Source organism: Mastomys coucha, unplaced genomic scaffold (genome assembly GCF_008632895.1).
Source record: "Mastomys coucha isolate ucsf_1 unplaced genomic scaffold, UCSF_Mcou_1 pScaffold17, whole genome shotgun sequence".
In the NCBI taxonomy this organism is placed as follows: domain Eukaryota; kingdom Metazoa; phylum Chordata; class Mammalia; order Rodentia; family Muridae; genus Mastomys; species Mastomys coucha.
Genome location: NW_022196899.1, coordinates 21,134,633 through 21,159,910, shown reverse-complemented (window position 1 = coordinate 21,159,910; position 25,278 = coordinate 21,134,633). Strand labels below are relative to the sequence as shown.

The 25,278-nt window shown below is 46.1% G+C and overlaps 2 long non-coding RNA genes across 2 annotated transcripts; both read right to left on the bottom strand.

Moving 5' to 3' along the window:
* Nucleotides 1-304: 304 nt before the first annotated feature.
* On the bottom strand, nt 305-5,407 carry LOC116094766. The gene is made up of 3 exons (XR_004120305.1): nt 5,341-5,407; nt 5,009-5,194; nt 305-394 (listed from the first exon to the last, which is right to left on the bottom strand). It is a non-coding gene; the product is annotated as an uncharacterized LOC116094766 (long non-coding RNA).
* Nucleotides 5,408-8,991: 3,584 nt separating this feature from the next.
* LOC116094765 lies at nt 8,992-18,931 on the bottom strand. Its single transcript, XR_004120304.1, has 3 exons — nt 18,864-18,931; nt 17,618-17,704; nt 8,992-10,150 (listed from the first exon to the last, which is right to left on the bottom strand). It is a non-coding gene; the product is annotated as an uncharacterized LOC116094765 (long non-coding RNA).
* Nucleotides 18,932-25,278: the final 6,347 nt, after the last annotated feature.

The following is a 25,278-nucleotide window of genomic DNA, read 5'->3' as shown; positions in this document are numbered from 1 at the left end:
CTACTTGGGCATTATATGGAAAATATTTTCATAGTTGCTTCTTAAAGTGTTTCTTCCGATGAGTTAAATGTGAGCATTTGACCAGGTAATTACATTTCATCTTACTAGGAAGATGTATGTGTGTAATATCTACATAGTTCGACATTGTTATTACTAAAGTATGTGCAGGCGTGATTGGGATAGGGAGGGACATCCGTGACAAGACATATGTGTGTAGATCGGAGGACGTCTTTTAAAGCCTGTGGTCTCCTTCCAGGGATCGAATCAAGCCACTAGGCTTGTGCAACCGGTGTACTTACTAGCCAAGCCATCTCCTTGATTCCCTAGGCAAGGTTCCCTGCCATCTCTTCTGTAACCCTCAAAGGGCGAAACATCCCAGATGTCCACACCGTGCCTGTAGAAGACAGTGAGTCAAATATAGCTTACAGGGTGTGTTGTTAGAAAAGAAAAGATTGGGCTTTGAGCCTGCCCAATAGAAAGTTTCTTCCAGAGCCCGGGGCATGGAGACACCTCCTTTCTGTTCCTCTGGAGGTAGAGCCTGGAGGAGTCTGCCTTCTGGAAGCATCCGGCCCTGCTTCTGAGGAAGAGGTAAGACAGACCTGCAGTATGTTTAAGATCGAACCCCTGTGTACTTGACTCCACGCCTCTCTGCTCTGCTTTAAAAGCAGCGCTGTCTTAAAGTGTTGGAGTTGGCGGCTCTGCTGGCCACTGGCTGCAAGAGAACAATCCTTCATTGAGACCCGGCTGCTCCGACCTCAGACGCCGCAGAGAGCTGGGATGCAGGCACAGAGGGGCCCCTCAGCCCTCCACCCTGCGGAGGGTAAGGGCTCTCTGTCAGGGGCCCGGAGATTCCAGAGAGGAGAACTCAGCAGACTTCTTATACAGCATCCATTATGCCAGCGTCACAAGCACTTAGACACTGAAGGGAGGCACAGTTCACCTTACTTGGCTTCCTTTCATCGGTGCCACCCAGATGGGTTTGAGCCTCCCCAAACAGGCCCGGAGCAGGAGGCTTTGGTCTGTCGCCTCATTCAGAGAGCTCTTCAATTGCACTGTAGCACTAACATTTCTAAGTAAACCTCCGAATAAAGGGGCTCTTCTGATGAAGGCCATGCGTGGGTGGAGGGAGGTGGAGGAAGGTTTGCAGCGCCACAAGGCAAGGCCAGGAAAGAGAGGGGGGCTGCTAATGATGACTTTAAGTCTTTCGTATCAAAAAGGACCTCATACATGGCCTGCCCTGAGACAAATTCCTTTCTAAAAAACAACAAACACTACCACACCACCACAACCATCGCCATCACTACCACACCACCACCACCACCACCACCACCACCACCACCACACACCCACCCAACCACATGGACTGACAATGTGCTCCGCCGTTTCTCTTTCTTAAAGCTGCCATAACAAACCATGAAAAAAAAATCGAGTTCTTTACAACTAGAGAAACGTGTTATCTCGTAATTCCAGAAGTGAGAGGTCTAAAAATCAAAGCGCTGGCAAGGCTGTCGCACTCTCTCTCTGACCACTCTTAGTGAGAACTATTTCTTGCTTCTCCTAGTCCACAGTGATTGGCAGCTGTTCTCACCTTATGTTGGCTTGCCTTCGTCCTGTTTCTTGGTCGCCTTCTCTCTTGCTGTCTCTTTCTCAGCTTCCCTGTGTCTACCGATTATCTCTGTGTTCAAATTTCCCTCTTTTATAGGGGTAGTAGCTGTGTGAGATTGGAGCCTACCCCAATAACCTCATTTTAACTCAGTTACCTCTGTTATGACCCTGTCTCCAAATAAGATCACTAGCTAATAAAAGATTAGGTTTTAAACATATATTGTGACATTATTCGGTGGGAAAAGGCAAATTGTACAAAGCCTGACAATCGTTGGACCTCAGGACACACACACACGTACACACACGCACACACATGCACACACACGCACACACACACACCCCTGCGCATATCCACACATCCACATATGTATACACACACCAAAAAAACAACAAAAAAAAATTTATTAAAAAAAAGTTAAGGGCACGGTATAATTCAACCAGAAATAGACCTCAGCTGGCGAAGTGCTTCCAACTGCCTTGTGATGGCTTACGTGCAGTCAGGATAAACGGGATAAGCCCGATTTCTGTAAGACCCTAAGGTATATAGGTGAAGGCCTCAGGCAGATAGGGTCTCTTCACTCCCTGCTGCCAAGAGTTTGTGTAAGCCCCACCCCTCCTCAAACTGAGCAGTTAGGAGAGCTGAGGAGACAGACCACCCCCTGGGGCATTTCCACTTCTTGTTTATTTATCCCAGGACAAGAGAGAATTACAGAGGGACCAGGGTAGTTGGTATGCCTGTCCTGAAGAACGGAACTGCATCTTTGCCAAGACCAGAGTAGATGAGTTAAAACTCAGAGAGAAATGGATACAGCCCCGTCTTCAGGAAGTTCAAAGGCCTGCTAGAAGAAATCAATCCCACTCTTACGAATCAGCATCTCGATACAAATTGTTCGGTGTGTCAGGAGGAGGCTAGCGGTGCCTGGGAGTTGGACGGTCCCCAAACGTGAGTTAACTGGATATTACGAGTGGAGCAGTTCAATCCAGGATGAAAGTGTCTACTCGTTAGAGATTGACAATGGGTTGTCATGGCTACTGGGTCAGGGCCCGGAGACCAAAGCACTGATCAAGGACTGGGAAGATGGTTCTGTTGATAAAGTGCTTACTGGATAGATGTGAGGATCTAAGTGTGATCCTCACACTCACCTAAAAAGCCAGAGGTGGCGGCTCGTGTTTACAGTCTCTCGGCCGCAGAGGGGAAGCAGGTAGAGATCTCTGGGGCTCCCTGCTCAACCAGTTTAGCCTACTCAGGCAAAAAGCAAGGTGGGTGGCTCCTGAGAGATGACTGCCGAGGTTGATTTCCAGCCTTCTACACACACCAAGTACAGCAGGATAACATGATGGGCAGGACATAGATGCAGGCAAAACAGTCTCAGATATATACATACATACACAGTGTGTGCGTATGTGCATACGTGCATGTGCGCAAACACGTGTGTGTATGTGTGTGTGTGCGCGTGCATGTGTATGTGTGCGTGCATGTGCGTGCATGCATGTGCGTGCATGTGTGTGCGCATGTGTGCATGTGTGCACGTGTGTGTACATGTGTGTGGGTGGGTGTGCATGTGTGTGTGCGTGTGTGCATGTGTGTGCATGCATGCGTGTGTGGGTGTGTGTATGTGTGCGTGCGTGTGCATGCATGCACGTGCATGCGTGTGTGTGTGTGTGTGTATGTGTGCGTGTGTGTGCGTGCATGCATGTGCGTGCATGTGTGTGCGTGTGTGTGCATGTGTGCACGTGTGTGTACATGTGTGTGCGTGTGTGTGCATGCATGCGTGTGTGCGGGGGTGTGTGTGTGTGTGTGCGTGCGTGTGCATGCATGCACGTGCATGCGTGTGTGTGTGTGTGTGTGTGTGTGTGTGTGTGTGTGTGTGTGTATCACAGGACAACCTTTGAAAGTTGCCTAGTTCCTTTTGCTATGTGAATACCAGGAACGGAACTGAGGCTACTACACTTGGTGGCAAGTGCCTTTGTTCAGTGAGCCATCTTGTTGGCCTGCAGCTGCTTCTGAAGCAGGGGATTGGCTGAAATAAGAGGTCTGGTGAAGGCCTGACCGGGATGAAGAAACTTCTGCGATAGCAGACTTCTCACAGACACCCGGCTGTCAGGCCCGGGTCGCCTGTCCTGAGGTAACCAAGTGCAGGTGGTACCCCAACGCTTAGCTGGTCCTGATGATAACCTAGGGCTTCCTAGAAACGAGGAGCCCCCAGTGAGTGCCTGATCATCTGTGGGAAAAACTCAGCTTCAGGGACCACCGACGGTGGGGAAGGGGGAGCCCCTGACAAATTGTTGGGAAAGAGCCAGCAGGAGGAAACCCCGGCATCTCGGGAAAACTCTTCTGCCCTCTCTTTGTTCTTCCCCCATCTACATCATTAATTTCTAAGCCATCTCCATGGCAAAGCTCAGAAGGCACCATGGTATGTGTGTGCAAGCATTAGCTGGCTTAACCATTTTCTCTATAGGTGTGTGTGGGGGGGTTGTTTTTTGGTTTTTTGTTTTTTTGGTTTTTTTTTTTTTAGTTAAAGACCCAGTAAATTCTGAGCTGCCCCCTGAGATTGCCTTCTCCAAAAGTTAAACATAATCAAATCTTTCTGTCTTTGCACTCTGACTTTTAAGAAGCAAACATGAAGGGGAGAAGACTTGCCCATGTAATTTTGGGGTCAATGTTTGTCCTGAAAATATTCTCTGGGTAGAGAAAAAAAAAAAACAGACTTCAGAATAGGTTTCAACATTTCAGTTCCTGGGATCCAAGGGCCGAGTAGGTGGGAAAAAAAATCAAGTCAAGTTAATTTTATTCTGTTTCAGATATCAAGTTCTATTAAGGGATATCAAGTTCTATTAAAAGCCTCAGTCAAAACATTGTATTTACATGCTTACTCATCCTGGGTAGGATAAGGAAGTCCCAAAAAAGATTTTCTCAAAATTGCCTCCATGGAGAATGAGTCTCAGTCGTGCGTCCTGGAATCTGAATGAGGTGGCAGACCGTAACAGGATACTGGGCTCTTTGGGCCTATACATGCTCGGCCGCGGGGTCTGAAAGTTGGCACGTGTACCATCTGTAAACTTTATCATAATGAAAGGCAAGTGCCCGGGGAGACGGTTCAGTGGGCCGAGGACCTGTCTGGTACACAAGTATGACGCTCTGACCTCTACTCCTTATGCCTCTATTAAAAGGCACATGTAGGGGAATGAACCCCTGAGCTCAGTGCTCAGGAGGCAGAGACAGCTCCCTGGCCATCCAGTCTAGCTTAGTGGAGAGCCCCGGGGACAAAGGGAGTCCCAGTCTCAAAGCACAGACTGAGCAGTTCCTAAGGAATGGAACCCAAGGCTGGCTGGGCTCTGGCCTCTACACACATGCACATATGTGTGTGTGTACAACCTCCTATGTGCACACCTGCATACTTACGTGCCCAAAACGGAAACCGTGATGATCCAGTTCTTAAGGAATTTTCCAGTTCATATGGTTTGTGTGAATCAGGAGACGACAATTGTCTCCGGAAGTACACGGCACAGAACTCGCCTTGAGGAGGTAGCTGGGGGTCTTCGTTCTCTCTTCTTTATCCAGTCAGGGAAAAGAGCCTTCTGAGTGGTTCTGCAAGGTGGGGAAGCCTGGGAGGAATCCTGTGACCTGCTGAGTCACCTTCCCTGTATCCTAGCCCTTCAGCCCGCTCCCCCAGGAGTGACCATTTACTCAGAATCAACCACAGTTGTCCAGAGAAAGGTGAAGTTACCTCCTACCTGTGCATCAGATGTGGTCAGAGAGTGGCCTTCTCAGGAAGGCTGGTCCCTCCTGGGAGACAGGAGGTCACCCTTCCCTGTTCTTGACCTATCCTGCGGAATCCTCATTATGACTTAAAGGGTCCCCACTGCTCAGTGTTGTAGAGAAGAGCTCCATGCTTTCCTCTCTAGGGAAGGGTGCCCTTGCTGAGGGCAGGGAAGCTAACCTGTAAACCTCAACAATACAAATACAAATACAGCCCATGGTGGAAACAACCGGAAACAGGACAGGAAGTCTGGTTTCTGAAGTCAGCTTTGAATGTCCCGCGAGACCGGGGAAAATCAATCGACTTCTACGAAATGTCCTTCTTCATTCTTTTCTTCTTTTAGCTTTGTGTTTTTTAAGTGATTGTTTGATCTTGAGACAGACTCTCACACTGTATGTAGCCCAGGCTGGCCTGAAGCTTGCACCAATCCTCCTACCAGCAATGTAAGCAGTCCATTCCGGGAAACCATGTCAGCCAGGGGTGGTGGTGCACACCTTCGATCCCAGCCTTTGGAAGGCAGAGGCAGGCAGAGTTCTACTGAGTTCCAGGACAGCCAGAGCCACACAGAAAATCCCTGTCTCAAAAAACAAAGACAAAAAAAAAAACAAAACCAACAGTCTGTGTCGCCAACGGCTAGTGCCACCCCTATAAAGAACACAACTCAATAAAAAGTTTTTAAACATATCTTTAAAAGTGTAAAAATACAAAATTTGAGGCAGTTTTTTTAATTTTAAGATAAAATATGACCTAAAAAGAAAAGAACAACAACAAAATTTAAAAGAATACATAACCCAAGTCCTGTACTTGTAGATGTAGGGCTACTATGCCCAGTTGACGTTTTAGAATTATTTAAATCAAACTAACTGTTGTGTCATTTTACTACAAATAATATGATATTGTAATGCATACCACACATGAGCCTAATGCTACGATCAAGATAACTGGGGCACTGTCACCCCAGACGTCATAGAAGGCTCAAAGCCTCCTCATTAGCTTTTTGAAGTGCATACAGTCCATTACCTTCAGCCATGCTGCCTGCCGCACTACAGAATGTCAGATATGCTCCTTCACGTCCTCTGTACTTGCTCACCGTCCTTTTACAGTCTTGATGTTAGTTTTGGATTTTGATATTTTTGTGATTTTTTTTTTCAGTTTGTAGCTTTTAATTTTTTTCAAGTTTTAAGCAAATTTAAATTTTTGACAATTCATAGTTTTTCAACCTTGTTCTTCATTGTGATGGTGTGTGTATGACTTGGGTGCTGTCACACGGTATGTGGAGGTCAGAGAACAAGCTTTGGGAGGAAGCTCTATCCTTTCACCTTAGATTCCTGGGACTGAACTCAGGTGTGTCAGGCTTGCTCAGAAATTCCATCCATATGCTGAGCCATGCCACGTCACAGTCTTTTTTTTTTTTTTGAGATAAGGCTTGATAGAGTCCAGGCTAATCTCAAACTCACTGCATAGTCAAGGATGACCTTGAACTTCTGATCCTTCTTCCCCTACCTCCTTAGTGTTAGAATAATTAAACATGTCAGCACACCTGGGTTTGCGTGATGTTGGGGATCAAACCCAGGGCTACATGTATGCTAAGCAAGCACTGTGTCATCCGAGCTAGCACCCCAGTCTGTTTTATGCGTTCTGAGTTTTTTGGAAGTGTCCTTTCATGTCCTTTCTCATGGGGATGGCATTATCCTTCGAGGACACGGATTACTGAAAAACAATGAAGACGAGGAGGGCCACTATACTGCTTACTTTCTGATGCTGTGATAAAAACATCAGGACCAGAAGGAATCTATGGAAGCAAGAGTTCATTCCAGCTCGCAGCAGCAGCAGAGGGAGCGTCCATAATGGCATCCATGGAAGGGAGCATGGCAGAGGATAGCCCGAGCCTGAAGCTGAGAGATCAGGTCGTCAGCCACAGAGAACTCAGAGAAAGCCAACTAGAGATGGTGCCAGGCCCCACATCATAGCCCCTCCTACAGGTTCCACGACCTTCTCAAAGAGCACATAAAACCAAGGACCCAAGTGAGAAAATTCATAAGCCCTGGGAATATTTCTCATTCCAATCACTAGAACAACCTTAGCCATTTTTAAAATAGTTGTGATGGTTAGCTTGAGTTGTGAACTTGATACAACCCAGAATCTTCTGAGAAGAGAGTGTCAGTGAGGAGTGGCTCTGCACTGGCCTGGGCTCTGCGCGTGTCTGTGAGGGATTGTCTTAATTAGGTTGATCGATGTAGGATTATAGTGCGGATGGCTCGATTCCTAAGGCAGGTATCGTGAACTGTGTGTGAGTGAAGAAATCATGCATGCTCCAGCCCGCAGCAACTGGAAGACACCTAAGTGCCCACCCTGGCCACACCAACCAGTGTGTGATGGTAGAGAAAGGGAAACCCAGGGGTTCATATACTCAGAGAAAGGAACTGGAGGCTCAACGGCAGTGAGGAACAAACAGATATGAGGAGGCCATGGTGAGGTTCTGGCCCAGGCTGCCACCATGGGCCATGTCTGGACCTGTGGTCTAAGCTGTTGTTCACAGCCTGGGCTGCCACTAGAGACATATGGATATTTGAGGGCCATAATGCATGCTGATCTGAGAGGCCTGTGCTGCTACCTGAGGCCGTGAGGACGTCCAAACCTAGGCTGCTGCTAGGGACCATGTTCCTTTGGCAGCCAGGTTCTGTGTCGATGTCCCGGGCCTATGTTACCACCAAAGGCCATGGCCTAGACTGCCACCTGAGGCACTGTACTGAGATGGCTCTATCCTTCACTGGCCACCACAATCGGAAAAATTGGCCTTGTCCCTTGCCAGCCCTAGCATTGGATGAGCTATCTTGGACTATTCTAGAGAACTCACCCTCATGGTGCAGGCACAGGTGAGCTGGTGAGCTGATCAACTCAACTGTCTGCCAGGCCCAGAACTACCCCATCTATGAATTGTTGAACCACATGAAGGGGTCAGTCCTGCAGATCCAAAACTGCAGGATCTCCATGACACAATACAACAACAATAGGAATCCCAGTGAGGATCCAGTATATATAGTACAGCAGAAGCCAGAGGCCTCAAACCAGACCAGTGACTCATTGCAATGAACATTTGCAAGCAAAGATGTGTGTGGACTGTGTGACACACTGTGACACATCACAACTTCCATGACAAAAAAAAATGCTTTTAATCTTCTTTTCTTTTTTTTTTTTTTTTTTTTTTTTTTTTGAGGGGGGAGAGATTGAAAAAGCGAAGGGCTTGTATGAAAGAATGGGGTGCTGCATGTATGAGGAGACATTTACAAAGTCAATAAAAGGTTTTAAAAATAATAATAAAAGAAAGCAACTTTTAAAAAGAGTGGAGAAGTCAAACCTAGCACAAACAAGCAACCCTTTTCCGGCCCTCGGATCTGAGGGACCAGCTGTTTCCAGCTCCCATTACTGTGACTTCCCAGCAATGACAGACTCGAAGCTGGAATTATAAGTTAAAAAAAAAACCTTTTCTCTTCTAAGTTGCCTTTTTGCGAGGGCATTTTATGACAGTAGCAGAAATGAAATTGGAACAGTAGCCAATATTGAAATGGAGAAAAGACAGAGAGCCAGGAGCGACATGGTCTGAAGAAAACACGTCCCGTGAGGACTGTTGTTAGCACAGACTCTAGACACAGGACACACAACCCAGCTTCCCCTCTCTGTCTCCAGAACAAGAATAAGCAGTCTGAAGCAACTGTGAGGTCCAGGGAAGGAAAGAAAACACAGAACAGAATGTGGGGGAGAGGATCCATCGAGATGCCCTGAGAGCACCCTTTTTTGGAACTTTGCTGATGCCGGACCCTTCAAATAAATCCCATCAGATTCGTGTGGCCAGCAGCCCCGGACTGAGGCCCATGCTAACCCTCAGCACATTTAGCTATAGATTTGGAATCAAGGATGCAAAGTGATAAGCTTGGTTTTAGTTTTGGTTTTGTTGTTGTTGTTGTTGTGGGTCTTTTGTTTTCTTTTTTTGTTTGTTTGTTTTGTTTTGTTTTAATCTTCCTGGTTTCTGAGCAAACGTGCTGGATACCCTCGCCTGGAGCTCCAAGTAGCATTTTCATGCAAAGACCCCACTGATAATAACCGCACTCAGATCGATAACATTGGGGGGGGTGCTTTTCGGGTTTTTAAGCATCACACTGGAGAAATGAAGATAAATAAGTCAGAGCTTTGCCTCTGTGAGCAGAAGACCGGGAAACACATAGCTTACAGTACAGCAGCCTCAAAGCTTGGTGGCAGAGGCAGGAAGGAGACGGAAGTGATTAACTCCTTCTGGGGATGTGTCACCAGGATGACAAAAGCTGGGGAAGGCAAGATTGCATTAGACAGACAGATTCCTAAATTATTTACGGTGGTGTTGTAAGTATCTCATCAGCAGCTATTTAAACAGGCCTTCAATTCCAGTCTCTTTGGCCCGGAAGCAGAAGCAAGATGCCCAAGGGACCTTCATCACCTGGAAAGCATGACAACTGCACACACTCTTTGTGCGGATGCTTGTGGTCCCCAAGGCCTTTCCCCTGCAGATGTCAACGACCTATGGTAAACGTGGCTGTCCTGCCAAGCCTACAGGAAAGTATAGCTGGGAGCCAAGGCTGGGAGTCCAAACAGTACCAGGACCACTGATGCACCAAAAACACTGTCTCCAATTCAGACATGGATTCTTGTGACTGAACAACAGCTGACCCCACAAGGGTGGTGGCGGCGGTGGCTGTTCATCTTGAGGATTCCAGTGATCAGTCATAAAATCAACATTCTGGTTTCAAAAACTGCGAAAAGAATCCAGATCTTTTGTCACAAAAATGAATTTGACCCTTTACCTTTTTTTTTTAATTAATTGGTTTTATCTTGTATATTATATACTTATCTGAATAGAGATACACATATACCACAGCACATGTGTGAGAGTCCTAGGACAATACTGGGGTAGCTGCATAGGCCAACTGCTTGCCTTTAACTCATACAAACCATCTTTTTTTTTTTTTTTTTTTTTTTTTTTTTGGTTTCTCCGAGACAGGGTTTCTCTGTGTAGCCCTGGCTGTCCTGGAACTCACTCTGTAGACCAGGCTGGCCTCGAACTCAGAAATCCACCTGCCTCTGCCTCCCAAGTGCTGGGATTAAAGGCCTGTGCCACCACTGCCCGGCTACCTTTTTTTTTTATTACTTTGAAAATAGGCATGCATGTATCTGCAGCTGCAGATTCTTCTTAGAATTAGGATTCTGATGGTACACACAGTTTACTACCACATCCTACAGATGAAGATCATGAGGTAAGTTGAGCCCCAGGCTAACACAGCACTAATGCCTGGTACAGCCTATCTGTGTGTACAAGGAGACACCCAGAAACGTAACAGCTGGGGCTGCAATGCGATGAAAAGGAAGGGCAAGGATAGAAATGGCCATGGTTTCCTAGCAGAAGGATCTTGAACCTTTTCATTTGCCCAAGACGAGAAAGTCTTCATCACACACAGCAATCGAAGAGATTCAAATAAAGACACAGGTGAATCGCAAATACTTCTCTCCACGGTGAAACCGACATTAGAGACAAAAAGCACGGCGCTTCCTAGTCATGACCTGTCAGTGTCTGAGGAGAGGCAAATGCGGCTGTCTGGAGTTTTCAGTGCTGGGGAGGAAGTCGGTCCCAGAAGACTCTGCTGAAGCTTGGACACATCCAAACAAAACCACTGAACTGTTGCCTGCTTTTCTCAGAAACATTCTTGAGTGTGTCAAGGGTAAAAGGTCCTCCTGATCTTCGGGAGTGAAACAATGCCTATCCCAACATTATCCCAACATCCCAACATCATCCCAACATCCTAACATCCCAACATTATCCCAAAATCATCCCAACATTATCCCAACATCCTAACATCCCAACATTATCCCAACATCATCCCAACATCCCAACATCATCCCAATATTATCCCAACATCCTAACATCCCAACACTATCCCAATATCATCCCAACATCCCAACATCATCCCAACATTATCCCAACATCATCACAACATCATCACAACATCCTAACATCCCAACATCATCCCAACATCCTAACATCCCAACATTATCCCAAAATCATCCCAACATTATCCCAACATCCTAACATCCCAACATTATCCCAACATCATCCCAACATCCCAACATCATCCCAACATTATCCCAACATCCTAACATCCCAACATTATCCCAATATCATCCCAACATCCCAACATCATCCCAACATTATCCCAACATTATCCCAACATCATCACAACATCATCACAACATCCTAACATCACAACATTATCCCAACATCCTAACATCTCAACATTATCCCAACATCATCCCAACATCATCCCAACATTATCCCAACATCCCAACATCCCAACCTCCCAAGGCCTATCAGAGAGATGCCAGTATTAACAGTTTCTACCTACGGAAAACCTAACACTTAAGAACGCTTGCTCTGGGCGCTGGAGAAAGGGCTCAGCAGTTAAGAACACTGACGTGCAGAGGGTCTGGCTTCAGGTCCCAGTACCCACATGGCAGCTCACAACTGTCTGTAAGTCCAGTTTCGGGGGTCAGATGCCTTCTTCTGATCTTCTCCGTCACCAAGCACACATATGGTCCATAAACATACATGCAGGCAAAACACTCATAAACATTTTAGAAAGAACACTAGCAACAATACTCGCTTTGGGGTCAAAGGTGCCTGGAAATTCAGATCCCTCCTGTGGATGCCTGATTTAGACAGTTTGTGTCTGGGCCTTCCCTGTAAAGTCAAGATATTAACAGCAGCCTCTCGGAGACGACATGAAGATTTAAGGCCTCATACATGTAAAGTACATAGAGTAAGGACTAAACACAGCATAAACGTTGGCTCAGGAAAACACGGACTCTGGTGATCACTGGACGGTATGTTCTTCTAAGAGCAGACAGGACAAATATGTTGACTTGTTTTAGGGAAAGAAAGTCTTAGAGGGAAAAAATTTCTCTCAGCTGCTTCAATAACTGTGGTTTGCCGCTGGCTCTATTTCCCAATTCTCTTTTGTGTGTTTCAATTGCTGTTTCATTTGTTACTCAATTTTTACTTTATGTGTATGGGTGGCTCTTTCTGCACATTTGTCCATGTCCTTCATACATGCCTGGTATACACAGAGGCCGGAAGAGAGTGTTGGATCCCTGGAAACTGGAATTGCAGACAGTTGAAAGCTACCTACCATGCAGGTGGGAATTGGACCCATGTGGTCTGGAACAGTAGCAAGTGCTCTTAACAGAGGAGCCATCTCTCCAGCTCCTTGTTCAGCTTTCTGAAGGCAGTGTTTCAAGTCACTTAGGCTGGTCTGAAACTGGCTAGGTAGCAGAGGCTGACCTTGAACTCCTGATCTCACCCGAGTCTCCACCCTTCAGTTCTGGGATTGCAGGTGTGCAGCACGAGCCAGATCATAGTTTTCTTCTTTCTTTCTTTCTCTTTTCTTTTTTTCTTTTTTGGTTTTTGGAGATAGGATTTCTCTGTGTAGCCCTGGCTGTCCTGGAACTCACTCTGTAGACCAGGCTGGCCTCGAACTCAGAAATCCGCCTGCCTCTGCCTCTGCCTCCCAAGTGCTGGGATTAAAGGCGTGCATAACCACTGCCCTGCATAGTTTTCTTTAAAAGGAAAAAGTTGGACAGGAATGTGGCAGCAGGGATGTGCAGCCACTTTAGAAAACAGAAGCTATTTCTCAAAAGTCAATCATGCAGTACAGAGCGGTACAGCTTGAGAGAAGCATACGAAGTAAGACTTGTTTCTAAATACCAGTCCCTCAAAAGAAATACACTGGGTCAAGGAAGAAGGCTCCCACAGTAACAGAGCCAGTACCACAAAGCTGACTCATTGAATTTGGATGCTCAGAACCACCAGGCAAAAGCCGGACATTGTTATGCACATCTCTGGCAGATGGGAGGGGACATAGACACACCCGAAGCTGTCCTAGTGTCTACAGTATAGGAACAAAACAAGAGGCCTGACCAGCAAGGCGGAAGATGAAAGCCAACCCCGAACACCCAGCCTCTGGCCTGCACACAGGGGGTGTGGCCTGCACACAGGGGCGTGGCCTGCACATAGGGGGTGTGGCCTGCACACAGGGGGTGTGGCACGCACACTGCTTTTGCAACCACAGCACACACGAGCACAAAAGCACAATAACAAAAATTTAAAAAGGAAGAAATACCATGATACTCCTTGGGAATGTTTGCTTTTTAAGCATTTGTCCTCCTGGAAACTATCTCTGGGAATTAAGAAAATAGGAGGCATAAGTAACATGTTAAATGTATGCTCCTTATTCAATGAAGTGTTCTAAGTAGGTGCAGGTTGCTAGCAATGCCACCCCACAAAAAAAGTAGCTTGTCCATACAATGGAGTACTCTTTATCCTTGAAAAAAAAATTAAAATAAAAGTGATATATGCTAATGGCTGGGACTTGAAAATGCAATGCTGTCACGAAAGGTCACTGTAAGTGACTTCATCGTCAGGAAATATCCAGAATGGGAAGATCCATGGCGGCGAAAAGGATTGCCTTCCAGTGACCAAGGAAAGGAAGGGAAGGGAAACTACAGCCAACGGAGGCCATCTTTGTTAAGAAGATCACAGAAATGTTCTGTAACTAGAAGTTGATGACCTGTAGTCAACATCATAAGTGTACCAAACCCCCCGGAATTTACACAGTGAATTGTCAAGATTACATTATATAAAATATTTCTCAAAAAAAAATAGATTTTAAGGACTCATTAAAGACATGCTGAAGGAGACACAGGCCAAGGGACTTCCGTGGGTCAAAGCTCAGAAGCAGTGACAGACTTTTTTGAAAGCACAGTGACAGTCTGATGAAGACAGAGCCCTGTGGCCCGCAGACTGTGACTTGTTTGCAACATTCTGTTGACCATATAAGAAGCTGAGGGCGAGCACGGGAGCAGCCGCAGCTGGACACGTAGGACAGAGCAGGGGCCACCAAGCGCTTCTGGGAAAACAGCTACTAGGCACACACAGTAGGACCACAAAGGGATCCTGGCAGGCTGCAAACAAAAACAGCTGGCCCCCACCTTCTCATGGCCTGCCTAACATCGTCATATGAAATATACGACAGTGCCACAAACTGGCAAAAAAGCACGTGGGGGACATTAGTAAAACAAAATGAAATAAACTAAAATAATTTGGGGTCTTAGTCGGTTATTTTTTCTCATTGCTGTGGATAAAATGCTAGACTTGGGGGAAACAAGGTTAGATTGGCTCTCGGCTCTGATGGAGACGTCACGGTGGTGGGAGAGGCTTTGCCTGGGGCAGAGGAAGCGTGTGGGCAGCTGTTCACCTGGCCAGACAAAGAAGGAGAGGATAGCTACAGGCTTGAATGAGGGCCACATTAGAGGCTTCAAAATCCTGACCCTAACCAACCTACTTCTGCCAGCAAGGCCCTACCTCCTGAAACCTCCACATCTTTCAAAACAGCACAAGAAGCTACGAGACAAGCGTTCAAAACATGATCCTTTAGGGGACGTTTTAAAGGCAAATGGTAACATTTCACCTCCAGCCCCAAAGTCTAATGGCTATCTCCTAATGTGTAAGGTCAAGTTCAAGTGTCCCCATAGTCATAGCAGTTCCTACACCGTGTAAAGGTGCAGGGCCCTTGTAAAAAAAAGCCCAGTTTAAACCGTTCTGTATTATTGCTATGTGTATGTAAGAGGTGTGTTTATAACCGACTGTGCATACTACCACACACACGTATTTAAATTGTGGAGTCTGTTCGCCTTTCCTGCCGTTATGTGGGTTCCATGGCTCAAACCCAATTCACCAGACTTGTTCAGCAAGTAAATGCCCTCACCTGCTGAGAAGTCTCACCAGTACCCTCACATGCACACATGCACTAGCACGCGCACACACATGCACACGCATGTACATGCACACACACGTACACACGCACACACATACACGCACACATGAGCACACACGCGCACATGCACGTGCACACATGCATACACACACGTGCGCACACACACACACATGCACACGCGTGCACACACATGCACACACTTGCACACCCGCACATGCACATATGCATACACGCATGCACACACTCGCACACACGTGCACACACACGCGCACACACGCGCACACACACACACGTGCGCACGCACACACATGCACACACATGCACACATGTGCACACACATGCACACATGCACACACGCATGCACACACTCGCACACACGCACACGCACACACATCTTTCTGCTTCACTTTTGCCCCCATTTCTCACTGTTTAACTCTGTCTGAAAGCAGTATGCAGTAATTTTCATAGTCTGAACATCAAGCTATGTTGACATTCCTCCCAGCAAATTAATTAGTCCGTTTTTAATTCAGCTTCGCTCGCATTCAGCAGAGTGTAAAGAGGCTTTTTTCTTTTCAGCAAATAACATCAATGGCTTGCAGTGCAACCCCTGATAGAGTTTTTGTTTGTTTTGTTTCGATCTCCCCTGACACCTTATAGTCCCGATCTTTCCTGGCCACCTTCCTGTGAGTGCCATGGTCTTCCAAGTGCCCATCATTATGACTTCTTGAGCTCTGCTTACAACAGCCTAGGGCTTTTCTATCTTGCAGTTCCAGTTCCTCCACAGCCCTCCTGGAAATCAGTTCCCAGGGTCCGAGAACCACAGGGTCAGGTTTATCATAGCAACACTGCCCATAGTCTGTAACAGTTTCTCAGGGTCAGTTACTTGTCTCATGGCTGTGAGACCCAAAATTTCCAACAGAAACAAGAGAGGGAAGATGTATCATGACCCCTAGCTTCAGAAGGTCTCGGTCCATCACCGTAAGAATTCACCTCAGTCCACACAGTGGGAGCGTGTGGTGGTTGTCACTGAACAGGTCAGGAAGCAGATAGCAAGCTGGAACACATGGCGGCGTAGGTTTCAAAGGCCCAGCCCTAATGGCCTACATCTGTGACATGTGCTCCATCGCCAAATAGTGCCAGGAGGCAAGCATTTCGGGTATAAATCACAGTAGCCCACCTTAGTCAGTAACGATTAAGCTTCCTTCATCGGGTGTGCTTCGTTCTGCAACGTAATTGTGTGTCCTAAAACTTCTAAGTATTGATTGCCCTTTTGGGCCTAGTGAAAACAGAATATTCAGGACTTGGAAGGAGAAGAAAATCTTAATGAAAACAAAACAAAACTTCCAGGAACTAACTTAAAGGCCTTTGCACTCCAACTTGGCATTAGAAAACAGTATACGCATAATCAATAATCAAAGGGGTTAAAGGAGACGGGACACGCCGGTCCGTGCTCAAACATGTATTTACACTTATTCAATGAGAGAAATCAGAATAAATCACCCTGGGAAGGAAGCTAGGCTGAGAGCCAGCTTAATGGCAGAGTGACAAAGGGACGGGGCTGGGACAGGGCAGGGGTGTCCCAGCTCACACTCCTGCAAAGAGAATGAGCAAAGGCAGCATCACGTGTGGTGACACCCCCTCAGCCACTCTGGAGAACCTTGATCCATTCCAGACATCTATCCCTGCACACAAGGGAGGTGGAGAAAGAAAGGGAAACTGAGGTACTGCTGGGGAGACTAGCTTCCCTTCTCTCCTCTGCCTTGAATGTCACTGCGACTTGATCAGGAAACGTCCCCCTGTGGCTCCCACTTCTCCAAGCAGAGGCCACTCACTTAGCGTCTAGCTGTGTTGAAGTCAATCGGATTCTGAGTCCACAGCAAGGGCCAACGGAGCTTGTTTGTCCACGCTGGGGCAGAATGGAGGAAGTTCCCCACTCCGCACAGGCACAGCAATGTGTCATATCATATTGCCAAGAGCTTGCATCATTTCTAAACTTTCCGGAAGCCTGGATGGGCGAGAGGTCATCTGTGTTTATTTTGCGAAGTTTGGCCTACCAGGAAATGTGTGGGTACAAGAGATATTCCGGGCCCCTGAGACTCTAACTTAAGACACTTAAATCCGGCAGCCTGTGCTATAAGCTTGAGCCTCTAAGTAGGTCTTTGAAAAGAGTGGCAAATTGCAAAGAATGAGAGGTTTCTTGGCTGCACGAACCAAGCCACGTATAAAACCCTGTTGCCAAACAGAGACTAGAACCAGATGGCAAGTTCTGAAAACACACAGCACGTATTGACTCCTCTATAAAATACTCATTACTGCCTAATCCAGTAATAGTCATTTCTAGAAGAATGCACAAACTCTCATGAATCCATTCTAATTAAGGTTGTAAATTGACCTTACCAAAAAAATCTTTGAAGAGAAGTTTTCATGTCAAGTAGTTCTAAGAATATAATGAAATTTCTTCATCATAGAAGAGAAGGGATGTATCTGAAAGATGCAATTTTGATCATGTTGAAAACATATGTAGTTGTTAGCTGTCCACCAGCAGGCTTTCTCAGCCTCTGGCAGACAGTGTAGGTTATTTTAGTCTTCGTGTCATTAGTAGCAGGTAACTAGAGCTCTTACCTGGAAGAAAATGTTCTTTCTATGTGGGGCCAACAAAGAAAATTCTACACACACACCCAAACACACATGCACACACATACACACACACACACACCCCTCCAGACCCAATCCCAATCACATAAGTAAAGAGCTGGGAAACTTATGCTAGAGAGAACACCCATAGCCAATGCTAAGTAAGGGATGGACAGATGCAGAGGACCATTCTACCACCACCACCCCCCCAGGCACAGGACTGAGTCAAACACCACTATTCTTGCCCATTGCGGTTACTGTGACTAGGCCCAGGAGATCTTAAAAATAACAGAGCAGCATTTTCATCTCCCTAGCAGACAGCACTCCCATTGCTCTATCCCAGGGAAGACCATTCTGGAAGCCTGCAATGATCTTAGGGTGTTAGGGCCATGCTGACAGGCAGAGAGTCGGAAGACTGCCTGGAACTGAGAGGTGTGCATACATCAATCAGCTCCAAACATTCATCCCTTTCCTGCCTGGGCTCGGATCCAGCTACTTCTAGAGAGTTCTCCCTCAGACACAGATGCACGCCACTCCCCAGTTCACATAGCTAAGAGCAAGGACCCTCCGCCGATGTCCTTCTCATGACACTCAAGGACGGACTCTACCACGAACGAAGCCTTCCCTGGTGGAACCAGATTGCTACCCACAGCAGAGAGAGGCCGACTACACACAGCAGAGAGAGAGAGGCCGACTACACACAGCAGAGAGAGAGAGGCCGACTACACACAGCAGAGAGAGAGAGGCCGACTACACACAGCAGAGAGAGAGAGGCCGACTACACACAGCAGAGAGAGAGAGGCCGACTACTCACTCACAGCAGAGAGAGGCCGACTACCCACAGCAGAGAGAGGCCGACTACACACAGCAGAGAGAGGCCGACTACACACAGCACAGAGAGGCTGACTACACACAACAGAGAGAGAGAGGCTGACTACTCAGGCCTAACTCCTGCCCACATTCACATTTCTAATACTTCCAAACTTCACGGTTATTCCCCAAACTTTACCTCGAGCTCCACATCCTTCCAGCTGGCTCAGTTCCTCAAGGCAGTTTCTTCTTGTGCCTTGCCCCCTCCTTGCACATTGGAGTTGAAAACCCATCTTTCCTATCTGCTTTTAATATAATCCTGACTCACAAATGTACTGCCTCTTCTTAAGAAGTATTTTAAATCTTGGAATCTTTGTGTGTGGGAATGTGCATCCTTGCCAAGCCCATATTCGTATGTTGCTGGTTAAAAATGTGTCTTAATGGTTTACTGTGCATCCCTCCATATCCCTCTCTCTCTCTCTCTCTCTCTCTGTCTCTCTCTCTCTCTGTCTCTCTCTCTCCTTCCCTCCCCCGCCCTCTCTGTGTACAGGTATGCCTGTGCGCATGGAGATCATAACTCAATCTCAGACATAGTTCCTAGTTTTTGTTTCCGAGACAGGCCTCCCATCAGCCTGGAGCTTGCCGACTTGCCTAGGCTGCCAGGCCGTAAGCCCAGTGATCCGCCTGTCTGCATCTCTACAGTGCAGGTATTACAACGATGCATCTCTAGTCCTGGCTTCTAGACAGGGATCTTGGGGACCGAACTCAGTTCTTCAACTGAGCAGGTTCCTGAGACTGCAAGGGGTCCTCAAACTGAAACAAAAGAGAGAAGAGGCCTCAGATCTGGAAACGTTCCCAATAAAAAAGAAATCAAAACTAAGCCTTCATTGTCTTTGTCAAGCTACATTGCTAGTCATTGTCAACCTTCCAACCAATTAGCATAAAACAGCAAATGAGTAATGACAATATAATAATAATAACAACAACAACAACAACAACAATAATAATAATAATAATAACAATAAATATTTTTAAAAATGGGTCATTTGGCCAGGTGGTGGTGGCACACGCCTTTAATCCCAGCACTTGGGAGGCAGAGGCAGGCAGATTTCTGAGTTCAAGGCCAGCCTGGTCTACAGAATGAGTTCCAGGACAGCCAGAGCTATACAGAGAAACCCTGTCTCGAAAAAAAAAAAGGGGGGTCAGTCAAAATACTATTCAAAGAGTGAATATAAAAAGAGTCACCTCTCAAGCATGGGCTGATGACTCTGAGTAAAGTGCCTGCTAGGTAAATGGGAACCCTGAGCTTAGATCCCTAGCGTGGTGGTGTGAATTAGTAATACCAGGATGGTGGAGCAGTATGCAGAGACAGATAGATCCTAGAAGCCAGTTGGCCAGCACTAGCCAAACCAATGAGCTTTAGATTCGGTGTAATACCCTACCTCAAAAAATAAAGGTAGAGATCAATTGTCTTAGTTATCTCGGTGTTGCTGTAGAAAAACAAAACAAAACAAAACAAAACTAAAAACTAAAAAGCAAAACAAATGTAAAAAAGTCTAACAAAAGCAACGTAAGGGAAAAAGGGTCACTCTCTCTCTGACTCACAGGTCGAGTATATCAGGTCAGTACGGAGGTGTCAAAGGGACAGGAACTTGACACTTTGACACTCCCAGCACTCCTGAGGTGGGAGCAGGAGGATCAGAAGAAGTTCAAAGTTATCCTTGGCTGTATAGTGGAGTTTGAGTTCAGACAAGGTTATATGAGTCCTTGCCTTATAAATAAATAAATTAAACAAACGAACAAAGCCAGAGAGATGGCTCAGGGGGTAAGGGCACCAGCCACCCAAGCCTAGCTACCTGAGCTTAATCCCTGGATATCAAATCAAATCCACAAAGAGAAACAGAGAACCATGAATTCATGGTACAGTACAGCTCCCTGTTTCTACATGTAGTCCCCAGGTTTCGAGGGAATGGTGCCACCCACCGTAGGCATGTCTCTCCATTTCATTTAACTCAATCAAGCTAATCTACCACAGACAAGTCCAGAGGCTAAATAAACCTAGGAAATCTCTCCCGGGTGTGCCCCTGTGACTTTTTTTCTTGCCGAATTCTAGATTCTATGTGGTCAATAGCTAACACTAAACAGAGTAGCTATTTGTGAAAGACACTGGATGTCAGCTTGGCTTCCGCACATGCACAGACTGCCGTGTGAACTTGCACCCACATGCATTCGTAAACACACATACCAGCAGGCACATACATATGCATACACATACACACATATGCACGTAAAATTATTATTAAGAGTCACTCTTAAGCATATGTGCTGAATGTGCAAAAGGATGCGAGCTGGTTTGTAGGGAAGCCGTGGAGCCTTCAGGTTTAACGTGCTTCTGGGGAAACAGGTAGAAGCTCACTTTGGAGCATCCCAACTCTGCCGCCTTCCACATGCTTGCATCAGTAAAGGTCAAGTTCATCATCATTGTTTCCACTCTGGAAACACATCCATTTCTCCATCTCACTCATGAGTACCTACTGTGTTCCAGGAGCCACGGTATGGACCCAGGAATACAACGAAGAAGAACAATGTCTCCATTCTTGCAAAGACTGCAATCGTAGACGTACAACCAAGACAGTCTCAGACTATAACCAGACTGTCTCCTGATTATTCCTGTCTTGAATCCAGTCTTGTAAAATTGCCTCAGAAACTGAGCATGGTAGCAAACACCTGCTCTCCCAGCTACTCCTGTGGTAGGAGCACGAGGATCAGAAGTTCAAAGTTATCCTTGGCTGTATAGTGGAGTTTGACAGGGTTATATGAGTCCTTGCCTTATAAATAAATTAACTAATTAAACAAACAAATAAAGCCAGAGAGATGGCTCAGGGGTATGGGCACCAGCCACCCAAGCCTCGCTACCTGAGCTTAATCCCTGGATATAGTGATTGACTATGGCAGCTGCTTTTGATGGCGACGAACTCTCTTCGTCGTTCAATGGTTGTTGGGTGCTAAGTCTTGGTAGAAATGAGTCTCACTGCTGTTATGCTGCATGTGTGCTGTGGATTGAATGTTTCTGTGTCCTCCCCAGTCCACACGCTGGAATCCTTTGTGTGATGGTACTGGGATGTGATTAGAGTGGAGTTGTGGGTGGGAAGTGTCCTCATTAAAGAGAACTCAACGGAACTTTCTGTTTTAAAACCACACGTACGTACTTAATATATATAAACTCTCAGAGCTTCATATGTCGCTACAATGTATTTTCATCACTTTTTCCCCTCCCCCCGCATTCTCTATGCACACCTTCTCCCAGATCCCACTCCCACCCCAATCCTCTCCCAAATTCACGCATTTTCTTTATAATCCACCAAGTCTACTTTGTACTGCCCATATACTCATGGGTATGGTGCCAAACCCTGTTCAACCTGGCCACACTCTTAAGGAAAGCTCACTTTTTCTTCCCTTGGAAGTCATCAGCTGCCAATAAGTCCTCAGCTAGGCCCCTCCTGCCCCATGCTGGAATGTTGACTGGCTTGACTGTATACAGTTCTTATTCAGGCAAATATGGCCACCTTGGGTTCCTGAGCTCCACCATGTCCAGAAGGCACTGTTTCTGTCTGACTCATACACTCTTTCTGCCCCTCTTTCTTGACTGTCCCTACCCCTTAGGGGAGGAGAATGTATAGATGAGCACTCCATAGATGATATCTGCATCTTCAGCAGTGCACAGAGCTTTCTTGAGAGTATTCTATGTGAAAGTAACAAGAGAAAGATAGCACTCTACAACCAGAAGAGGCCTTTGACAGAAGTTGACCACGTTGGTACTTGATATGGGACTACATCTGTCAAAAATAAATATGTTTTTATAAACCCCTAAGTCTATGATACATTGTTGGCTTTTTTTTTTGCTTGTATTATTTGTGTGTGTCCATGTTCATGTATATTCTTATGTGTGCGTGATGCATGTGCGTGCCCATGCTTGTGGAAACGAGACTAGAACATTGGACGTTAATATCAGATGTCCTCCATTGCTCTTTACCCTGTCACTGAATCTAGAGCCCATGATTGGCTAGACACGCTAGTCAGCGTGTTTCCGGGAACCTCCTGTCTCTACCTCCTAAGCCCTGGGATTCCAGGCATGCACTGCAGTGCTCCACTTTTGATGGGTGTTAGGGATCCAAACTCAGGTCCTCTTGGTTGTACAGCAAGCACTTTACTGCCTAAGGCGCTTCCTTGTCCTTAATTAATTTGGTTTAGTTTTTTTTTTCTTTGTTTCTAAGAATCTTATGTTTTCAATGAAATTTGATCATATTTACTCCTCACTCCCTTCTCCAACTGACCCCATGTTAATCCCAGCATGCCCCTTCCCAACTCCCTGCCTTGTATTTATTCAGTCATTTGACGTTCTTGTTTGATTGGCATATAATCCACCAAGTCAAGGTAGTGTTTCCTATATATGCCTGACTGGGGCTGTCCCCTAGAGCCAGGGAGGCCTACTGTAGGAGCGCACAGCACTTCATGTCACCCTTCCCCCTCCTTTGGCTCTTACGCTTGTCCCAGCCTCTCTTCTGTAGTGTCCCCTCAGCTTTGGGGGTGAGGGTATAAATGGGTCATTTTGAGCTGAGTCTTCTCAGTCACTGCTCAGCCCTTTGACCAATAACGAGCCTCTACACTGGCTGCTGCCCACCTTAAAACAAAGCTCACTGAGCCCGAAGAAGCAGCTCAGAGCACGCAGAGGACAGTCTGACAATATGGCTTCAGTGGACATTTCTTGAGTGAGGGAATGACTTGATTGCATCCCACACAAAGGATGAGATAAGCACACCAGTATTAGTCAAATGTGACCTTTAGGTGGGGGGTGGGGGGAATGTTCGGGAGATAAGGAGTGAATTTACAAAAAAGATCATCAGTTTCCTTTTTCCGTAATACACTGTAGCCAGAAAACCAGATGTTCCGTTCTCCTCACGCTGTGTCCTTGGCAAGGGAAAGGCTCTTCCACTGTAGAGAAATTCACTCTGATCTTGGAGCTGTCCTTTCAAAGGTGTCATTAAACACAATGGATGAACTAGGAAGGGAAAAAGTCTGCTTTCCCTTTCATAATATAGGTGGGTAAGTAAAAGGCTCAAGATAAGATCAGAAAATGCTCTTTTAAAAAGAGTCAGAGGGGCAGCTGTAGAGATGGCTCAGTGGTTAGCACTGGCTGCTCTTCCAGGGGACTCAGGTTCAATACCTAGCACCAACATGGTAGCTTACAATTATCTCTAATTCCAGTGTCAGAAGATCTGGCGGCTTCTTCTGGACTCTGTCATCACCAGGCACAGTGAGGTCAACAGACATATATGTAAGCAATATACCCATATATGAAAAATAAACTTAAGAAATAATGGCATGGGGATGTAGCTCAATAGGTAGAGAGCTTGTCTAAAATGCACAGTGCCCTGGATTTTTATATAATCCTACAACCATTATTGCATAAACCAAATGTGCTATTGCATACCTATAATCCAAGCCCTTAGGAAGTAGAGGTAAGAAGGTCATTCTAGATCACTAACTGAATATGAGCCCAGCTTGGGAAATATGAGAGCTTGCATATATATGATATGTAAATGACAATTTCCTGGGCAGAAGTTTCAGAATTATTTAGAGTATAAATTTTTCTGTTGTTTAAGATAGTGGTTATCTATACACTATCCTGTCTTAAAAGCATGAAAGCTAGAGAGAGAGAAAGAGAGAAAGAGAGAGAGAGAGAGAGAGAAAGAAAGAGAGAGAGAGAGAAGAAGAAGGAAAGAGAGAGAGAATTGGCACTTTTAGGGCTCATGTCTGTCATCTGCCTTATTTGCTGAAGCAGGAATGCCCCAGTGCTTGCTGCTAATACCCACATGCTAGTCACAGAAACACCATTATGCAAGAATCTGAGGAACGCCAATGAAAAGACAGCCTGGTATTCAAAAATAAACAAAAAACGGCTTCTTTTGGTCACAGCAACATGTACTTTCCACAGCACCTCAGCTGTCCAGTAGATTTCATTTCTATCTGGTTTGTCTTCAGAGCTGGAGAGAAGGAATCCTGGATTTGGCAGGCGCTGCTCTTGAAGCCCACACCCGCCGGAGCAACATTATTGGTTCAATCCTTGAGGCCAGTAACACTTGCAGCCCCAGGGAAACCTCAGTTCCAAACTTTTCCATCATCCCACCAGGGAGTTCGTTTTGCACAAGGCTTTGGCTGTTTCAGGCACTTTCTCTCACTTTTCTCTCTTAAAGCATACTTTGTAGGGTTGGAACATTGTGGAGTTTTTTTCCTCTGTCCTCATCCAGATGTTTCTGGTTCTCAGGATGTACACCTGTGAAGCTGGGTCACTAGGGAGAGATGCTTGAACTTTATTTACAGCAAAGAAGAATGTGTTCTTCACATGCACATGTTTAAAAATGGTCATTTTGTTCCCGAGACTCAATTGCAAGATCTGCTTACATGTACTCTTCGGGGACATGCAAACAAAATGTTAAGGTCAAAATCATCTAATCGTTAAATGTTTCAAAATGCATGTCCTGGCTCCCTTTGTACTATTCTTGATGTTGAGGAAGAAAAATCTGTTTTAGTTAAGAAAGAAGTGGAGCGGGGGG